This window comes from Carassius auratus, chromosome 48 (assembly GCF_003368295.1).
Source record: "Carassius auratus strain Wakin chromosome 48, ASM336829v1, whole genome shotgun sequence".
Classification (NCBI taxonomy): domain Eukaryota; kingdom Metazoa; phylum Chordata; class Actinopteri; order Cypriniformes; family Cyprinidae; genus Carassius; species Carassius auratus.
Genome location: NC_039290.1, coordinates 998488 through 1017337, shown reverse-complemented (window position 1 = coordinate 1017337; position 18850 = coordinate 998488). Strand labels below are relative to the sequence as shown.

General features: G+C 35.0%; 1 protein-coding gene across 3 annotated transcripts in view; it reads right to left on the bottom strand.

Annotated features, from left to right (window-relative positions):
* LOC113065440 (cAMP-dependent protein kinase inhibitor gamma-like) overlaps positions 1-18850 on the bottom strand; it is a 23456-nt gene extending 4606 nt beyond the window's left edge. Inside the window, exon 1 of one of the 3 annotated variants that reach the window (XM_026236671.1) lies at positions 18647-18850. The gene's annotated coding sequence lies outside the window, so the exon portion shown is untranslated. Of the gene's footprint in view, positions 1-3082; positions 3108-12923; positions 13157-18646 lie in introns of those variants that run through there. The other 2 variants (XM_026236672.1, XM_026236673.1) reach the window with 2 other exon arrangements.

Here is an 18850-nt window from a genome sequence, read left to right as displayed (position 1 = left end):
GTTATTACCGTATTTTCCGGACTATAAGTCGCACTTTTTTACATAGTTTGGCTGGTCCTGCGACTTATAGTCAGGTGCGACTTATTTATCAAAATTAATTTGACATGAACCAAGAGAAATTAACTAAGAGATTTATTTTATTTAGAACCAAGAACCAAGAGAAAACATTACCGTCTACAGCCACCAGAGGGCCCACTATGCTGCTCTATGCTCCTGTAGCCTACACTGAGCAGCATTGAGCGCCCTCTTGCGGCTGTACACGGTAATTTTTTTCTCTTGGTGTTTGGTTCTAAATAAATGCGACTTATAGTCCAGTGCGACTTATATGTTTTTTTCCTCATCATGGCGTATTTTTGGACTGATGCGAATTATACTCCGGTGTGACTTATAGTCCGAAAAATACGGTATATATGTTATATACCGTATTTTCCACAATATAAGGCGCACTTAAAAGCCTTTCATTTTCTCAAAAAACGACAGTGCGCCTTATAATCCGGAGCCCCTTATATATGGATCAAGGCGTCTTTATCTGACTGTTTTGTTGACATTCCCTTTAGCACAGCTCCATCTAGTGGATGCATAACGCAATCCCAGTTAAACGTTTGCCTGCAGAATCTTCTATTCTATGCGCCTTATAATCCGGTGCACCCGATATATGAAAACAGTTCTAAAATAGGCCATTTATTGAAGGTGCGATTTATAATCCATTGCGCCTTATAGTGCGGAAAATACAGATATATATATATATATATATAATAAAAATTATACTGACACTAAACTTTTGAACAGTACAGATTATATAAAAATAATTATATATTAAAAAATAAATGTCTAAAGCAGAGACTAGTGGAAAAAAGTAATGCAATGTTGCAATACTTTAAAACAGATTTCTTAAGTTTTATTTTTTTAGTGCATACTACTCAGTCTTTCATAAAATATTACCAATTCATTCTATCACTGAAATGTCTTTTATTTCCACCTGATATCACCAATGCAATCATTTCATGATGGATAAAATCAAGTTCCATCTCTCATTTTCATCTTAATGCTAAAATGTGATGCATGTAGAGATGCATCACATTGGGCTAAAAATACAAGCGTTGACTTTATGCGAGCTGTGAATCTTAAATGCCACTCTGAATATGTTCAGCTGGACCATCTGAAGAGAAGAAGAAGGGATATTCCAGAGGGATGTGAGAGGTCAAGGAAAAGAAGGCAAACACAAATAAATGTGATGCTATGTGTTGGAAGCAGAGGGGGAGGTAGTGAGGGAGAAAATTACAGGGTATAAATCATAGTGCTGGTCTTCACTGCTCATCCCTCCTTTCTGCATCTCTCCTTCCACTCGTATCACCTTTCTTCATCCCTTTATTTATCCTTCCTCCTTACAACCCTCCTCTTATTTTTCTCCTCCTTTTTATAGTTCTCTCTTCTTTTCTATTATTTTCAAACGCTCCAGTAGTGCGGAACAAATCAAGGGTGTAAGAACAATCTGGAAAGTGGGAGGGACATTAGACTTGAAAAAGCACTCATTATCTCCCAAAATGTGGACTGAGATTTCTGCAAACAATCTCCAGGAGCAATAGATGCCCATGTTAGAATGTGTTCAGGTTGATTTTGGACACAACACTCTTGTGAATCAAGTGGTCAATGTTTGGCTGATTAAATAAGCCCATGGCGTGCTAGATTGTGTAGTTACTTGTGTGTCTTTTTTAATCAAATAGACACTGTCATTGAGAGCAAAACTTGAAAAAAATTTAATTTAAAAAGTAAATGATTGCAAAGAAAAAGAGGCAGTTTTATTAGCAAAAATAAATTGATAAAACTGAAATGCTAGCAAATCTTTGTTTTTCTTTGTGCTGTTTATCACGTACAGAGAAATGTAATTTATTTTTGTAGTTAAAACCACCTTAAGACGGTTATACATAAATTTAATTTGTTTTGCTTTCAAACACAGTATGTACTACTCCATAGTACATGATGTAACTACATTATCTGGTTCCAAAAAAGTATTCCTCTGTATTTCTCCACTGATATTCATTCAAAAGTAACCATGTATTCTGATGTAGGACTGCACAACATATTGAAATAAAATCAATAATGCGATATTGCTTAGTGTGAAATCATTCAGTTAAGTTTACAGCTGCACTTAATTTCATATTTGAAGGCAACCGGTCAAAATAAGGGCCTAGGAAATTATTTTTATTATTATTATTATTATTTCAGCAAAATTACAATGTAATTTTTTTATACAGAATGATGCAAAGAAAGAAAGGAAAAAGGAATGCATCATGCACGAATGACTAGAGATATTTCAAGTCATCTAGTGAAAATTCCTGTATCTTTTCATATTATATGTAGCTGAAAAACAACATATCACAATGTCAGCTGATTCAGATATGCAGCCCTATTCTGATGCATCCAGAAATGTAGTGTAAACCCCAAGGCACTCAGCAACATTCAAGGAAGCTCCACATGGCACTGGTTTACAGTACATTATTTAGCATCATGCTGAAGTGGATCTGCAGTACTTGCCTCAGCTGTTAACTATCATCTCTCAGCCTTGCACATTCAACACTGGCCACTGTGTTTTCAGGCTGTATTTATTACACATTACGTCTGCCGGCAGCAGCATGTCAGTTACCCGATATGCCCAACCTCATCGTCAGCCAGGACCTTGAGAAGTGTGAGCCAATTTCACTTACATGCGAACTTTGCTGACTTGTTCTCCAAATATCAACCTGTTTCCGCAGAATCTAATGACTAGTACTCCATTTTTTACTTATCAAAACTGTGCTGTTGCTAAAATAAATTTGAAAAAACAAAAACAAAAAAAAAACAAGTTTCTATATTTAGTGAGTTTATCTTAGGCAACAGGGGGCTGTTGCTTTGCTTGGCTCAAATGTACAGTGTTCAGTTACTTTCCATTTACTCTCCCAAACTTCATTACAATAAAGTTACACTATGACTCACTAAAGGTTATATGACATAGGAGGAAAGAGGAGTCAACAGCAGCTGTAGGCAGTGTCAAAAGACAAACGACACAGGTGTGCGCACAACATCATCAAAACATCTCACATACCAGAAAGGAAAACAGCCTAGCTCCCCTTAGCCTGCAGTCCTCATGGGATCAAGAGAGAAAGCCTTACAAAAACACCAACATGAGGACTGACGTATTCATCATTTGCATCTGTTCTGCTTCACCAGCAGACCTAAACAAATGACAAACTCAGGTTTAACCTTTATTTACATTAAAAAACAAAACAGCAAACCTGCTTCCACTCTCACTAGATGTTTGGATATGTCCAGTGTCTAAACAGTCGCACAGCCCACTGGGTACATGTCCATATATGGACAAATTGTGAGATATTAGGCCCCGTCATGAGAATGAAGGCCAGCCGACTAGATCTTCACTCAAAATGAGAGTCAGTCACTGATCTATTGACAATTAAGGGATAATTCCCTCAAAAATGAAAATTTTGTCATTATTAACTCAACCACACGTGCAAAATTCATGTTAATGTTTATGAATTTATGATGAATATCTTGGTCTCCTTTTTCCATATAATAAAGATGAATGAGCACTGGAGGATGTCAAACTCTGAAATAACAAGAAGCACCACTAAAATATATATTTTTTTATTTTATTTAATTTATTTATTTATTTTTTAATGAGAAGTATCATCAATATTTTTTACATTCTTGACAACTACACTTGCTCTTTGTCACATTAATGGGAATTCATGAGGGAAATAAAAATGAATTGTATTATCTGTAAATGATCTGTATTAAGCGACTTCTTGTTTTGTCAATGCACAATTACTCCAGTACATGGAAGGTGAAGGTTTGCCCAGTCTAATTATCATCAAATAATTAGCAAAAGTGCCAAACCACACCTGAAAGAGTCAAATATGGTCCCTTTACCAGCAATTCTGTAAAGGTGCTTCAGAAATGATCTTACTTCCTTCAGTTTATGAAGCCTGCAACAGACCGCCTTGTTCCTAGAAAACACCATATATGATCCTTAGGTAAAATTATCGGTCTTAAATATCAACGTTACGGCTGTGATAGACAGATATTCTAGACCACAAATGGCACAATTCACCAACCTCAGGACATGAAGACACTTCCATGAAAAGGAAAGTGCTCAGACAGAGAGACAGCGGTGCAGCTCAGGAATGCACACTCAAAAGGAAATAAAATGGCTCTGAGGTTAATATCATTACAGCACACCTCAAGCTAATACATTCTACAGACAAATATGCTCATCTCCAATATGCCTGTGGCTTCCAAGAAACAAACCAACACGAATACATATTGAGTTAGTCTCCAGAACTCCAGTCCATCAAACCTGGTCACAGGGCTGCCTAAGGCCAAGCAATTACATGCACGGTTTAAATACTGATTGCTCATAACTGCTTGACTATCCCCATCAGTCCCTGGATTGAAAGTGCATGTGGCCACTCTAAGCAAATAACTTTTCAGTCAATAAAGAGCTTCTTCTGTATGGACCGGATAAGAAGCCCTTACTCCTCTGACCTCAGCAGCAGGAGATGAACCGTAAAAGCAAGAGACTCAAAGTTCACTCTAGACACTTGATCTTCATCCAGATCAGCTGTGGACTGAAAGGACGTCAATGGATCTCATTTTCATCTATCGCATAAAACTAATCTCATTAAACCTGCTGTAACATGAGCACGGTCAATAACGGTTTTAGAGAGGATTAAAATGTTTCTTTGTTCTCTTTGTCAATGTGATGCTCTAATCATATAATGGCATGGTGCAGTTGTGGGAGCTTATTATTGTGGCCATGAATGCAGTGTGAATCAGTACACCTGCAAAGCAAACAGGTTTCATTTATAGTCCTCCATCCTTGAGGCTGTGGAACGATGAATGGGGGATCTTCTCAACAGAGTGTAATGAGAGTGCTTACTGATATTATGAACAAATGCCCGACGGCCCAGCGAAGGATATAAGTCTACTGCTACAATTCTACTGGACCCTCAGTGCCTCGGAGCATAATGAAAACATATGATCTGGTTGCAATATGCCCAAACTTACAGTGAGTGGCCTTAATGAAGTAATTTAATTTACTAAAGGAATAAAGCTGCATAAAAAACAGCAGAATCTGCCAATAGGCCCATCAGAAGCACAAATGAATGTCATTATTTGTTTAGCTTACTAATTTAAGTTACATTTTAAACCTTGAAGTTGAAACCATCAAAAGGTTTTCGATGTGAGCTCAGACTATTTGACCCTACAGTGTACATAAACTAACAAAAACACACATTTAGATTATGGATCAGCAAATAAGATAATAAATGTATGAACCAAAACAAACAAACAAAAATATCTATAAATCTATAAATGTCAATGTGATCTCCATTGTTGAAATTAGCACTTTTGTCAGACAAATAAATAAATGAACATTAATAAACTAAAAAATAAAGCAATAAAACTACTAAATGTACCAACAAGCAAATGAACAAAGTTACAGATTAAAAATTTAATAAAAAAAAAAACAAATAGAAAAAAGAACATGAAAGATTTTAAATGAAAAAACAAATAAATACACAAAAACAAACAACAAACCAATGACCTTAGAAATGAATAAACAAATAAACTAATAATGAATGAATGAATGAATGAATGAATAGAGCTACGAAGTAAACAAAAACAAACAATCTCACATGAATAAAGTACTGAATAAACAAATGAACAAAGGAAAGCACAAATAAATTATCAAACAAGTTGTTTAAAAAAATTTGAATAAGTTAAATTCACAAATGAAAGTACAAAAAAATAACAAACAACAGAAGAAATCGATAATGAAACAAACAAACAAAAGCTTTTCCTTGACACCCTGTTGAATAAAATGCCAACATAGGACCACCACGACAACCAGACTGAAATATTGCTGCTAGCATTTGTTTATTTATTATGTGTAAAAAATGCCCAAGGAACACCCAAATGGGACAAGCTTATGCATAGAAATGACACACACAACCTGCTTTTCATACTTCCAGTCAACAGACATGCACACTCTGCTGACTGAAGGAATTTCAGGCCTTTTAAAAGGGAATTTAAGATGAAGGAGTCTGCTGACACTACATTTAAAGCTCCAGTTTTGGGCAAGAGAACACAATTTATATAATGGCTCCTAAGAAATGAAGTTTCAAGCTTGAAAAATGCTCCATATTTTGTCTTTATCAGGAATACACTTCTGGACACAGTGAAGCTGCATCTAATCAAGTTGATCAGACTCCAGCTTGTCTAAAGAAGAAAGCACATTTAGCTGCTCTTTAGATAAGTGCCCCAGCTCCAGCCATACCCTATTTGCTCAGATGAGCCACAGCTTGTTCACATGACATAAGTGACTGGTCGTTCATGAAGGGGAAAAAAACACCCAAATGACCATCAAGCAGGCATTGTTTTTTTTGGCACTGGTTAAAAAAAAAAAGATATCTCACAATTCAAAGTTTGTTTGCTGTCGTCCTACATATCCTTCCTCCTTTTGAAGAGCCGTGCTTTGTGTATCCACATCTACTTTTCTCAAGCAACATCAAAAGAGCCACTGCCTGAATTTCCACACTGGTGATATTATTCAGGACCAAAAATGGTCACCTTCTCTTCTACCAACCAAGCATATAGTGATATCATGATTTAAATGCCAACTTTACGGTCCCCAAGCACTTCAGCTGCACTTTTCACAGCCTCTTATCAACATATCTCAAGGCCCACATTCAGCATCTTCTGGAAAAGGTTATAAGCCCACCGCAAGGGAACTTTGCTGATACATTACACATCCACAGCACCTGAAATATGAAAAAGGATCTTTGATCACATTCCAAATAAAATTACTTTCAAATCGTCTAACAACACTAAACCAAAATAATGGTAATCATGAACAAACAATCAAGAACAAAAAGACGATTTGAGCTTAAAATTACATAATTAATGACAAAAAAATATTTTAATGAGTTATGTTAATGAGCTTTTTGCAGTTGTCAGTTTAAGGACAATTATAGATTCTCCCAATAATGAGAGATTATGAATATTACATGCACTATAATTGTAATACACAGGATATAGTTTATAATGGTTTAGCATGTCACACACCAGAACAAGTTATTCTGACTCATTCATAATTTGAATCACACATGCAAGAATAAATACAAATACATAAACATTTTACTTATTTTATGCTTTTTAAATGTTGAAAATATCTCTGTGAAAGCATCCCACCACATTATCATTACAAATCTGAATAATAGTATAAGATAAACTCACTTTTCCCAACTCTCAAACATTCAAAATGTCTTTTTTAATTCCTTTATTAGCAACATTTTCAAGGATCCACAAGAGATCATTCATTTACTCATTGACTCAAAAACTGATGACAAAATATATATATTTGGGCAATATATAATTTCTTCCATTTTTAAATAGACCCAATGAGAAAATGCCCATATATAAATCTAAAACGTCTAGTAAAATCTAAATGTGAAGAAAAACTGGGCTTCTACTCATATAATTCAAATATTATAAGAGATATATGGATCCCTTTTTTAAATCTGTTGACATAGATCAGATGTCCAAAATCCTAGAAGCACCTTTTTAATGCCAAACACGGATTGAATGTAAAACAAAATGGCTCTGAAATGTGTGATAGTCGTATTGGTCATGGAGGTGGCATGAACACTGTGGAGAGCAAGAAGAGAATCTGTCAGGCCTGCAGTCATACTACTTGTGGACGAGTGACTCACTCTGTCATTCAGAACTGGCGCCACTCCATCCACGAGGATTTTACGGAGGATCAACATGAGAATTGCTAAGCTAATGCAGTCCGTTTGCGGTCAGGCGAAAGAGGAAGTTTTTCTCATGTCATTGAGATCCTTACTGCTCCCTGGGTGCTGAGCTGCTACTTTACAATCGAAGGATTTTCAAAGCCACTAAGAAGCAATTAACTGAAGATTTGGTGAATCGAGATTAAAGCCATTTTCTCGCACTGATGTCGGAAGGCTTTTATTGCACAGGGCAGGTAATTTGGTGTTATTTCATGAAACAAAGTGTTAGCATTTAAAAGGCTCGGGGAGATGAAGGTGTGCGACCGCCGCCTCTTTACTAATGCAGGAGTTGATGAGCTTCATTTCCCAGCCCTTTTGATATCAGAGCAAATATTAAATAATAATGAGGACACTGCAGTGAGACCGAGTCAAATGTTAGGGCAGTTTGAGCCCGCTGAACTTCAGAGCTTACACACGAAGACACATATCCATCTTTAATAATTCCACAACACCAACATCCAACACGGACTCAACATTATTTGCCTGGCACCAGGTGGAAGCCTCATCGTACTTGCCTCATTATTTGAAAGAAACACCAAACTCGGCAGCTTAGAATTCATAATGATAAAGAGCAAAGAGCTTGTGTTTGCCTTCCTTCCCACTTCAAATACAATTAATATCTATAATAAGCAGAAATGCCAAGTTGAACTCATCTGAAAACGCAGAAGGTTAAAAAGAAGAGGAGTTTTTATTATTTTCCCTAATAAAAAAAAAAATAAAAAAAAAAGAGTTTTACTTTGAAATGTTCTCAAAGAGGAAGCAAAACTCCTGTGTCACTGCAAGATGGCTTTTTTTTCTACAGTTATGATGACATGTAAGCCCACAAGATGCAGTTTGCAATCACCCTTCACATTCAATCATTCGGCCAGAAAACGAGTGTTTGCTGAGAGAGTTCAAATATCTGTCTGAGCCAAGAGTATCAGATGTCTGAATCAATCCATGGTTTATTTGGAGGCATAATTACCACTTATTGTTTTTATGTGGCGCTTTCCCCAATTAAATTCACAGCATGGAGGCGAAAGAGATGGAGTGTGCTAAAAGAGTTTAGGATTTCCCCATGCATCACACATCATACTATGACAACAGTGACTGAAGGGAGGGATCTCTGCTGAGACTTGAACAGGTGGTGTCGTTCAGATGAGGACAGCGGGAGGTTATTTGACTGGGAATGTTAGAAAAGGATAAAAAAAATTAAAAGCTCTCCCCAAAAATATTTCATTATTTACTCATTCTCATGTCAATTAAATCTCTTTCTTCTGTGAAAAATAAATTAAGGAAAACTGAAGTATAGTTCAAGCTCCAAAAAAATATCATAAAAGTGACTCAGGTGTTATATTTAAATTTTTCTGAAAGCATTGTGAATTAAATAATGTATATTTAGTCATATACCAATTACACTAGGTTTAAGCTCAGAGTATTTTTTTTTTTTTTTACATGATTTATTACCTTTATTTAACCAGGAAAAAGACTCTGAGATTAAACATCTCTGTTACAGAAGCATCCTGGCCAAGATAGGCAGTTGAGCTTGCATATAAAAATAAACAAGAGTTACCTGTAAATTATATGTTTTTGTGTCAGTTTTAGAATTGTATGTTATAATAACCAACTAAAAACAATTACACACACCATTAATTCTCTCTCATACTAAAGTTTTAAAATAATTACAAGACACCAAGTTTTGTAACGGAGTAGATTCCAATCTGAACAGTTTAAAGAAGTTTTACCAAGCTCAGTTCTGACAAGTAGAGTTGTTCCGATTCCGATACTAGTATCGGAAATATCTCCGATACCACAACAAATTCTGGCATCGGCATCGGCGAGTACATGAACCCATATACCGATCCGATACCATTTTCTTAAAAAAGACCTAGTTATGACCGCAAGCTTTGCCTAACCGCTGCACGGTTCTTCTTCGCTGCTCAAAATGCATTGAAAACACAGGAAGTTGTGCTGTGTTGCCACAAGCAACCCCTGTTTAGAGCAGCGAAGAAGAAATGAAAACGCGTTAGCAGCCTTTATCTATATATGACTGGATCACTCATCACATTCTAAACTGCCAAAACACAGTGAAGCCGCTACTATATTATAGATCAGTGGTTAGCAGTATGTCTCTGTAGTACCGGTAGTTACAGACTCTCAAGTATATTCAGTACCGGCAGCTGCGTTCAGTCGCTTCCGTGTAAGTCAAAACGCAGGGCTCCAGACAGTAGCCGAATATATACTAGTGTCTGTGAATATTAAACTGCAAAATACTATTTAAATATTACTCCCGCAAAATCTACATCTCTGTGGGTGACTGGCACAGATGCGCGAGAGCTCGCTGTTTTGTAGTCTCTGCTGTGTGTCATGAGGACACGAACGCATAAACCGTCACTTCATGAGAATTTACCGTTTCATTTGAGAATACTGTCATATCATAAACACAGACACTCAAAGATCTTCATGGCAGCCCATTAAAATAAATGTTTGGTTTACATGAGTAAATTGACAATATATAAAGCTACTGTTGTAGCCTACAGTAATAATAATACATCTCTATAATAATAATAATTATGCCTAGATGGTTGCTTGTTTTTTACTTGTTTTTTACTTGTTAGAGATTATCTGATTAATAGATCTTTTTTTATATTCCTAGACTTATTTGTTGCAGTTTTTTTATACAGTTATATTGTAAAACTTAAATACCTTTTTTAGTTTGCGGTGTTAGATTTTTGGCTGCATTTGAAGTTCTTTTTTGCATAAGAAAATAAATAATACTGTCAAATTCATGTTAGATAATAAAAATACTGTAATAAATACAGTAGTTCACCATGTATTTGTTCATGTTTTATTGAGGGATCTGTCTTACACACCATAAAAAAATTCTAGCAATTTACACAGGGCTAGTAGTATATACAGCTGTATATACAGATATACACCCAGGTATCGGATCAGTACTCGGTATCGGCCGATACCCTGAGCCCAGGTATCGGAATCGGTATCGGGAAGAGAAAAAGGGTATCGGAACATCTCTACTGACAAGGGGCACAAAGATTATAATCTGATTGAGAACCTAATGAGTAATTGCCAGATTAAATCTTCTGAATGAAACAGTAGAGATAAAATGGCAAATAACTCAATATGGCTTTATATATCAGCATATATTTCATTATATAGCATTTCAGCATGCATTTTGTTTTTTCAAGATTCAAAACAAGCTTCATTGTTTTTATGAATTTCCTGACCAATTGTGATGTCACAAATTGGAATATTCATGCATATTCAAACTTTAAATGTATTTAAATGAGTAAAATGTTATTGCTGTAGCAGAGTTTCAGTGTCTTAATATCAGTGCTACAGCACGCTTGGAATATAGTGCAGTATTGGGCTACTGTAATGAACAGGTAAAAATCCCTATTCAAGAGTAATGCCTGTAAAATGGTCCCAAAAAGTTTAATGATCAGAGGTTTACACCATTTTATGCATATGCAAACTCTTTGCCTTCAGTCAAAAGGTCACATGCCTCCAGAAAAATAAATCGCACTGCTAAGAAAAAGATGGTTTGCACAAAAATTACACAATTTGCTCACCATCATCTGCTCCCTTCTGTTACATACTTTACAAACAATGGCATGCAGACAATGTAAATGATAAACCTAATCCGCAAAAGTAAAGAAACAAACAAATCATTTTTCTAGCAAGACCAAAGTTGTGAGAAAGTGGATCAGGAAAGTTAAGAGTTCACACAAAAATTCTGCCACTATTTACTTACCAACATGTTAACAAACAACATATTCATTTCCAATAAAATAATGAGAGCAATAAAGACATAAACTGTTCAATGAATTTACACAGTCCCTTTCAATATACTGAACACTATAAATGCAACATAAACATACTCTATGATCTCTCAACATTATTTCGCTTTCGAAGTCTTGAAATATATAGCTTTGCTTGAGGAACAGTCTAAAATAAAAGTCACTGAAAATATTTTCTTCTGTAGCTCTCAAAATAAAAAAAGTGTTTGACGTCATAAAATCTTACGTCAAGCATCTTCAAATTTCAATGAAATGTTACTTTAATGAAAGTATCTGTGAAAATATTTTAAAACACTCATAATATATGACAGAAAGTTCATTTTTGAACTATCTGAACTATCCCTCTAAATGGAAGAATATTGTCTCTATGACAAGACCTTGTTACACACATCCAGTTTGCTCTTGCATTAAACCACACATGGCCTTAACAGGAAGCAGGTGGAGCGTCTGTCCTTGTCGTTTATGTCCTTATGAGAGAGAGAGAGGATGCACAAAACCAGAAACACTGTACCAGTGAGCATCTGGTGTGCAGGCAGACTAAACCGGAATACAGACATATTTATGATGCTTAAAGTGAAAGTTCTCCCAAAAAAAAAAAAAAACCTTCTTCTAAATATCTTCTATTGTTTTTCACACAGGATAGAAGGTCCTATGCTTTTGGACTGACATGAGGGTGAGTAAATGACAACCTTTTTGAGTGAACTCTCTCTCTAAAATCCATCTACAGAACTCTACAGTTTTTGAACGAGAACTTGACACATAACTTAATAGCTCCTGAATTTCACTGACACAAGCGTTCATTGAATGCTCAACCTCATGGTTTGTGGGAGGTGTTTTCCTCAGTGACAGCTTGAATAACATATGGAGCCAGAAAATACCCTTTAAACAAAGTACAGCTGTATGGCAAAACTGTATGTAGGCCCAACAAAATAATAGGAGACTTAAGCAAGATAGAATTAACATCTTTGTGGTAATAACACCTTTAATCTATATTAATCTATGACAGTTTTTTTAATCTATGACAGTTTTCTGATTTAGTCAAATGTAGGCGAGATTTTCCACCCAGTTCCCACAGCCACCAAACCCAGACAGCAATTAAAATAGAAATGTCCTGGACAAGCAAATGAAGCTGAACAGCTGTTAAGTCTTAAAGACCACCTGTCACTGTACGTTTCCTCTTTTTGCTGCACCATGCTTAACCCTTTTCTCGCTTGCATTAATCAATACTTCAAGCTAACAACCATTATCCAAACTTACAGTCACAGTTTCAATTACTTACCAAACGCACTTCAAACGCTAATGACATGGTGCTACAAAGCTCTCCGAGGACCTGAATAAAGACAGTTTTATTTTAGTCCACACAAGAAACAAAAAAGCGGCGTCCTCTGATCCTAGCGTTTATGAGAGATCCTCCTCTCATTCGCTCTCTTTCTCCTTCCCGTCTCTCTAGCTCTCTCTCTCCACAGCAAACAGATCCCACACAGCTGCAGCACGCCTCTCTCCCACAGATCAGGGAGGATGTGGGCGTAAAAAGAGAAAAACAAACCTAACATATCCTGAGAGAAGCTTTCAAATCTTGAATGACAGCCTGAATCAATCTGACCAATGGCTTTAGCCGTAACCCACATAAGGGCATGAAAGCCACACTGACCATGTTAACATGGACGTGAAAATTCAGAATAATATCAGATTGTTGTCATTATGTCAATGATGCAAGTGCCATATAAACAGCAAATATTGTTAATCAGCAAAAATTTCAGTCAGAACCACCATGTAAGTATTTGAATAAAGTGGAATGTAACTTGACTAAATAAATAAATAAGCTTATAATAATAATAATAATAATGATAATAATAATAATAATAACAACAACAACTACTATTATTATTTATTATTATTATTTATTATTTTTATTATTATTATTATAACAACAAGTATTATTTTTGTTATTATTTTTGCAAGCATATGAATAAAAGACTGATTATTTTATTCAAACATTAAAATAAATGAATAAATATACAGGTAAAACAAATTTGGTAAGAGTCTCATCACCATCATTTTGCAATTCAATACGCTCTTCTGTGCTGTTGTCAAGGACATGAATGAGAATGAATGAGTTTAAATTTTCATCTTATTTGTACTAATTCTAATTATATATATATATATATATATATATATATATATATATATATATATATATATATATATATATATATATATATAAGCGCTTTTCGTTGTTTCCTGTAGAAATATATTCAGTATATTCTGAATAAATTAAATTACATGCATGCTCTTTTCTCATTATTGACTGTGCAGAATTATATATATATATATATATATATATATATATTAGGGCTGCACGATTCTGGATAAATTGAGAATCACGATTTTTTTATCTCATATAGAGATCACGATTCTCCTACGATTCTTTATTATTATTATTACTATTAACATTATCATTATCACAAGTATATAAATTAATTATTTTATTTTGCAAGGATTCTTTAAATTGATCAAGTGTGACAAAGACATTTATAACAAAATATTTCTATTACACACAATTATTGTTCTTCTGAACTTTCTATCAAAGAAACCTGAAAAAAATCTACTCATCTGTTTTCAACATAATAATAATAATAATAATAATAATTTTTTTTTGAATGGCAAAACAGCATATTAGAATGATTTCTGAAGATCATGTGACACTGAAGACTGGAGTAATGATGCTGAAAATACAGCTGCACACCACAGAAATAAATTACATTTTAAAATACATTCAAGTGAAAGCAGTTATTTTAAATGGTAAATATTTCAAAACTTTACCGTTTTTGCTGTACTTTGGATCAGATAAATATAGTTTGGTGAGCAGAAGAGACTTTAAAAAAACATTACACATCTTATGGTTCAAAAACTTTTGACTGGTAGTGTATATATAATATATTTAAAACCCCAGTTTTTTTAATATTAGAATGATGAAAAAGTTGTTTAGATCACTGATTCAACGACTCACTCATAAACCTACTACACTTGTTTCATTTCTGGATGAATCAGCGTTTTTGAACGATTCTCTTGAATGAAAAATTAATTCATTGACAAATAAATTAAGACACTTGTCGCCACCTATTGGTGAAACAATGCAATCGACACAAAAGTTATTTAAAGCGCAGTACTTTCAAAAGGGGATTTGTTATATTTTGATCGCTGCCATATAGACATCAATGTTTATATTTAAACTATAAACTTTATCCCAGTATTTCTGTGATAATATAAATGACTGTAAGACAGATATAATACTGTGTAGTTGAAAAGACTGTTTGTGAAGATGTTTCTTAACCAAACATGGTAAGAGCTCTCTCTGTGTCAGCGGCAGTGCGCGCACGGATTTGAATGATCCGGTAAGACTTTGTCAAAGGTTTAACAGACTCGGGGAATCGTTGTCTTTTAGAAATGAGATCGAGAGGGTGTCTGAATCGAGATCGCGATCTTTTAACGATTAATCGTGCAGCTCTAATATATATATATATACACACACACACACACACACACGCACACACACACACACACACACACACACACACACACACACACACACACACACTTTTACTAATAAAGAGCTACTTCCAAAAATGAAACAACTTTAATAGTATATAAATAATACTAAAATAAGACTGAGAAGGACCTCAAGTGAAAAATTATTTAGTGTGGAAAATATACCAAAAGGTTGGTATATTCCTGTGGATATAGATTTTTTTAAAAAGACAAAAGAAAAAAAAAATTCTTAATATGAGAAAATGTCAAACCCTGATTAACTCAGCAACTGCTGTGTAAATTCCTGCAAGATGTACTGTGTGGTACATATGCAATTATATTGATACTATAAAGCTATAAATATCATGTGCAATAATAATAATAATCTGAACAGCTCCCAGCAGGCTATAGTGGAGTGAAGAATTGCTTCCCTGCTATATCATTACAATATCAACAGCTATGTTGATGAGGCCCTCAAGACACTATAGCACTGAAACTCTGTCAAAGCATTTGTGCACACAAATTTATTTTGGGACAACAAATATGATTTTGTGAAGCTTACAGGTCAAAAGCTCCCAGCTAACCACTCAGTGAGAGACCCCACAAATAGCCTCTCCTTTGAGCAGAATGCCTTATAAATTTACATTCATGCATTAATGAAATATGAGACTGTTAAGTAGCCTATTCACTGCACCAACTAGCAAAACCTTTATAAAAATAGAGAGGAAAACAAATCGAAACAAAAACAACCACCAAAGCCCTCAATGGATACTGTGGTTTGATAATGGTTCAAGCACTGATGCAAAACTCTGGATGTGTCATGCAAATGAACTTTTCACTTAGAGCAAAGTGCCTGAGAGCACTTACCAAAGCAATTGCTGCCAGCAGAGGATAAAGCTTCTGCTACATCTCGAATATAAATGATAATAGTCACAGTACATCATTGAGTACCACTACCTGCCATTTCATCAACTTACTCTAGCAGAAGAAGCCAAGTGCATGATGACTTGCGGGAATAATATCTTTTGACTCAGAGGTCCAAAACAGTAGCTGATAGAGAAGTTGTTGGGCCATAGATAGAAAGTAGGGCAAAAGAGCTCCTGAGAGCAAAAGACACCAGCTGTGCAGAACAAACTGACAGTTTAAGTCACACATCATAAAAGTTCATTACAACACCAATCAATCTAATATCAATTGTAACATCAAATATTAACATCCACTCTACAGAATTAGCTTCGGACGCATAGTCTAGATTTACACAGCTCACGTGACTATGAAAAATTAAAAAGCCGATGACAATGAACTGATTGTTCGAGATCATTTCGCTTCTTCGGATTGTTCATTGTTGATGTGCAACTCATCAAAACACTTCAGTGAATCAAGTCCATCATGTCTTTGAGCTCAAGGGTCCCATGAATGTAGTGACCTAAACAACTGACTCCTCACAAGTAAAAGAACTAAAAACAGACCATGTTGTATATTAAATACGCATATCGGAGCAAACAGGTCTCCCGCACGCACACACTAAAAGTGACTACATTTGATGTCTACATGTCTTTGGCATCTTCAGGAGTGTTTTTTACAAACATTTAAGTTATAGTTCGGAGCAAAAAAACATTTCCAAAACCTTTTTTTTTTTTTTGATATATTTTTTATATCCCCTCTCTATTTTTTTTACCCTTCCATTAAGAAATGGACCAAAATTTGCAAACTTCAAAATGTACAAATAGACATTAGAAATTCATATGAATCTAGCAGTTTAATCAAAGTGTTAGATGAATAGATTTAATTTAGACTTTTATTCAGGTATAAACACTGATCAGCACATACACATCAAACAGCCATTGGAAGCTCAAAAGTGTTAGATGAGAACATTTTGGTTGAATGGTCTTTCAGTGGATAGATAAAATTGATGAGAGAACAGTAAATATATAAGTATGAATAGCAAATAAGAGACTACAGGTGCTGGTCATATAATTAGAATATCATCGAAATGTCTATTTCATTAATTCCATTCAAAAAGTTTAACTTTTATATTATATTCATTCATTACACACAGACTGATATATTTCAGATGTTTTTTTATTTAAAATTTAATGATTATAACTGACAATTAAGGAAAATCCCAAATTCAGTATCTCAGAAAATTAGAAACAATACAAAGAAAGGATTTTTAGAAGTCTTGGCCAACTGAAAAGTATGAACATGAAAAGTATTAGCATGGTCCTTAAACCAGGTACTGGTAGCTTTGGCACTGTGTGCAGGGGCCAAGTCCTGTCGGAAAATGAAATCTGCATCATTGTGTAGTGGTTCTTGAAGCATTGACTCCAGCTGCAGTCCACTCTTTGTGAATCTACCCCACCTTTATGAATGGGTTTTGTTTCACAATCCTCTCCAGGGTGCAGTTAACCCTATTGCTTGTACACTTTTTTCTACCACATCTCTTCCTTCCCTTCGCCTCTCTATTAATGTGCTTGGACCTTTTGTTTCTTGCCGCCCTTTGTGCAAGGTGTCAAAAGTTGTCTTTTGGACTCTCAAGTCAGCAGTCTTCCCCATGACTGTGTAGCCTACAGAACTAGAGTGAGAGACCATTTAAAGCCTTTGCAGGTGTTTTGAGTTAATTAACTGATTAGAGTGTGGCACTAGGTGTCTTCAATATTGAACCTTTTCACAATATTCTAATTTTCTGACATACTGAATTTGGGATTTTCCTTAGTTGTCAGTTACTGTATAAACATCAAAATTAAAAGAAATAAACATTTGAAATATATCAGTCTGTGTATAATGAATAAATATACAAGTTTCATTTTTTTAATGGAATTAGTTAAATAAATAAACTTTTCTAATTATATGACCAGCACCTGTATATGAAGATCATAAAGTGTCTGTTAAAAATATAAATCCTGTCATTGTTCACGGATCTTCACGTTGTCAGGCAGAAGGACAATTACAATCACCATTCACTTGCACTATATAAAAAAGGAGTCATTAAACGGTCGACTGAGTTTGTCCATTCCTTACATTTCACCAAACATCTCCTTTCGTGATCCACAGAATAAAGTCAAACAGGGCTGGAACAAAAGGAGGGTAGCTTAATTTTAATTAGAGGGCGAACTGTCCCTTTTAACGTTGGGAAATCAACTAAACAGTCGCCAAGTTAGGATAAACAAGCCAGACCATTTTATAAAACCAATTCCAACTACATATTTAGATTGGGGAATTTAAACTTATTATGAATATTTTGCAGACATACAATAGCATGAATAAAACAAAACAAACCCTTACATCATTACTACTCCTCAAAGTCTAATACAAAGAAACGTCACGAGTCATCGTGTAAAAATGTAACCACAATCTCTATGCATATTTTCAGCATGAAAAGTAACGCGACAATGTGTTTCGTTACATTTGTATAAAATACTATATATACCATATCGGCTGTGATCAACCATGATCACTGTGACAAGCACTAACCTTAATCCGCTTCACTTTCTTCCACTTGTTACAATGCCATACGCCGTTCACTCTTTGTCGGGATTCCCCTTCATTTCCAAAAGCTTTTCCCGCATTCCACACACAGACTCAATGGATTTTAATTGATCTGTTGAAAGATTCCTGGTAAATCCCAAACGCTCCCCTGACTGTGTATTGAACACAACGAAAAAGAGCCAAGAGGGA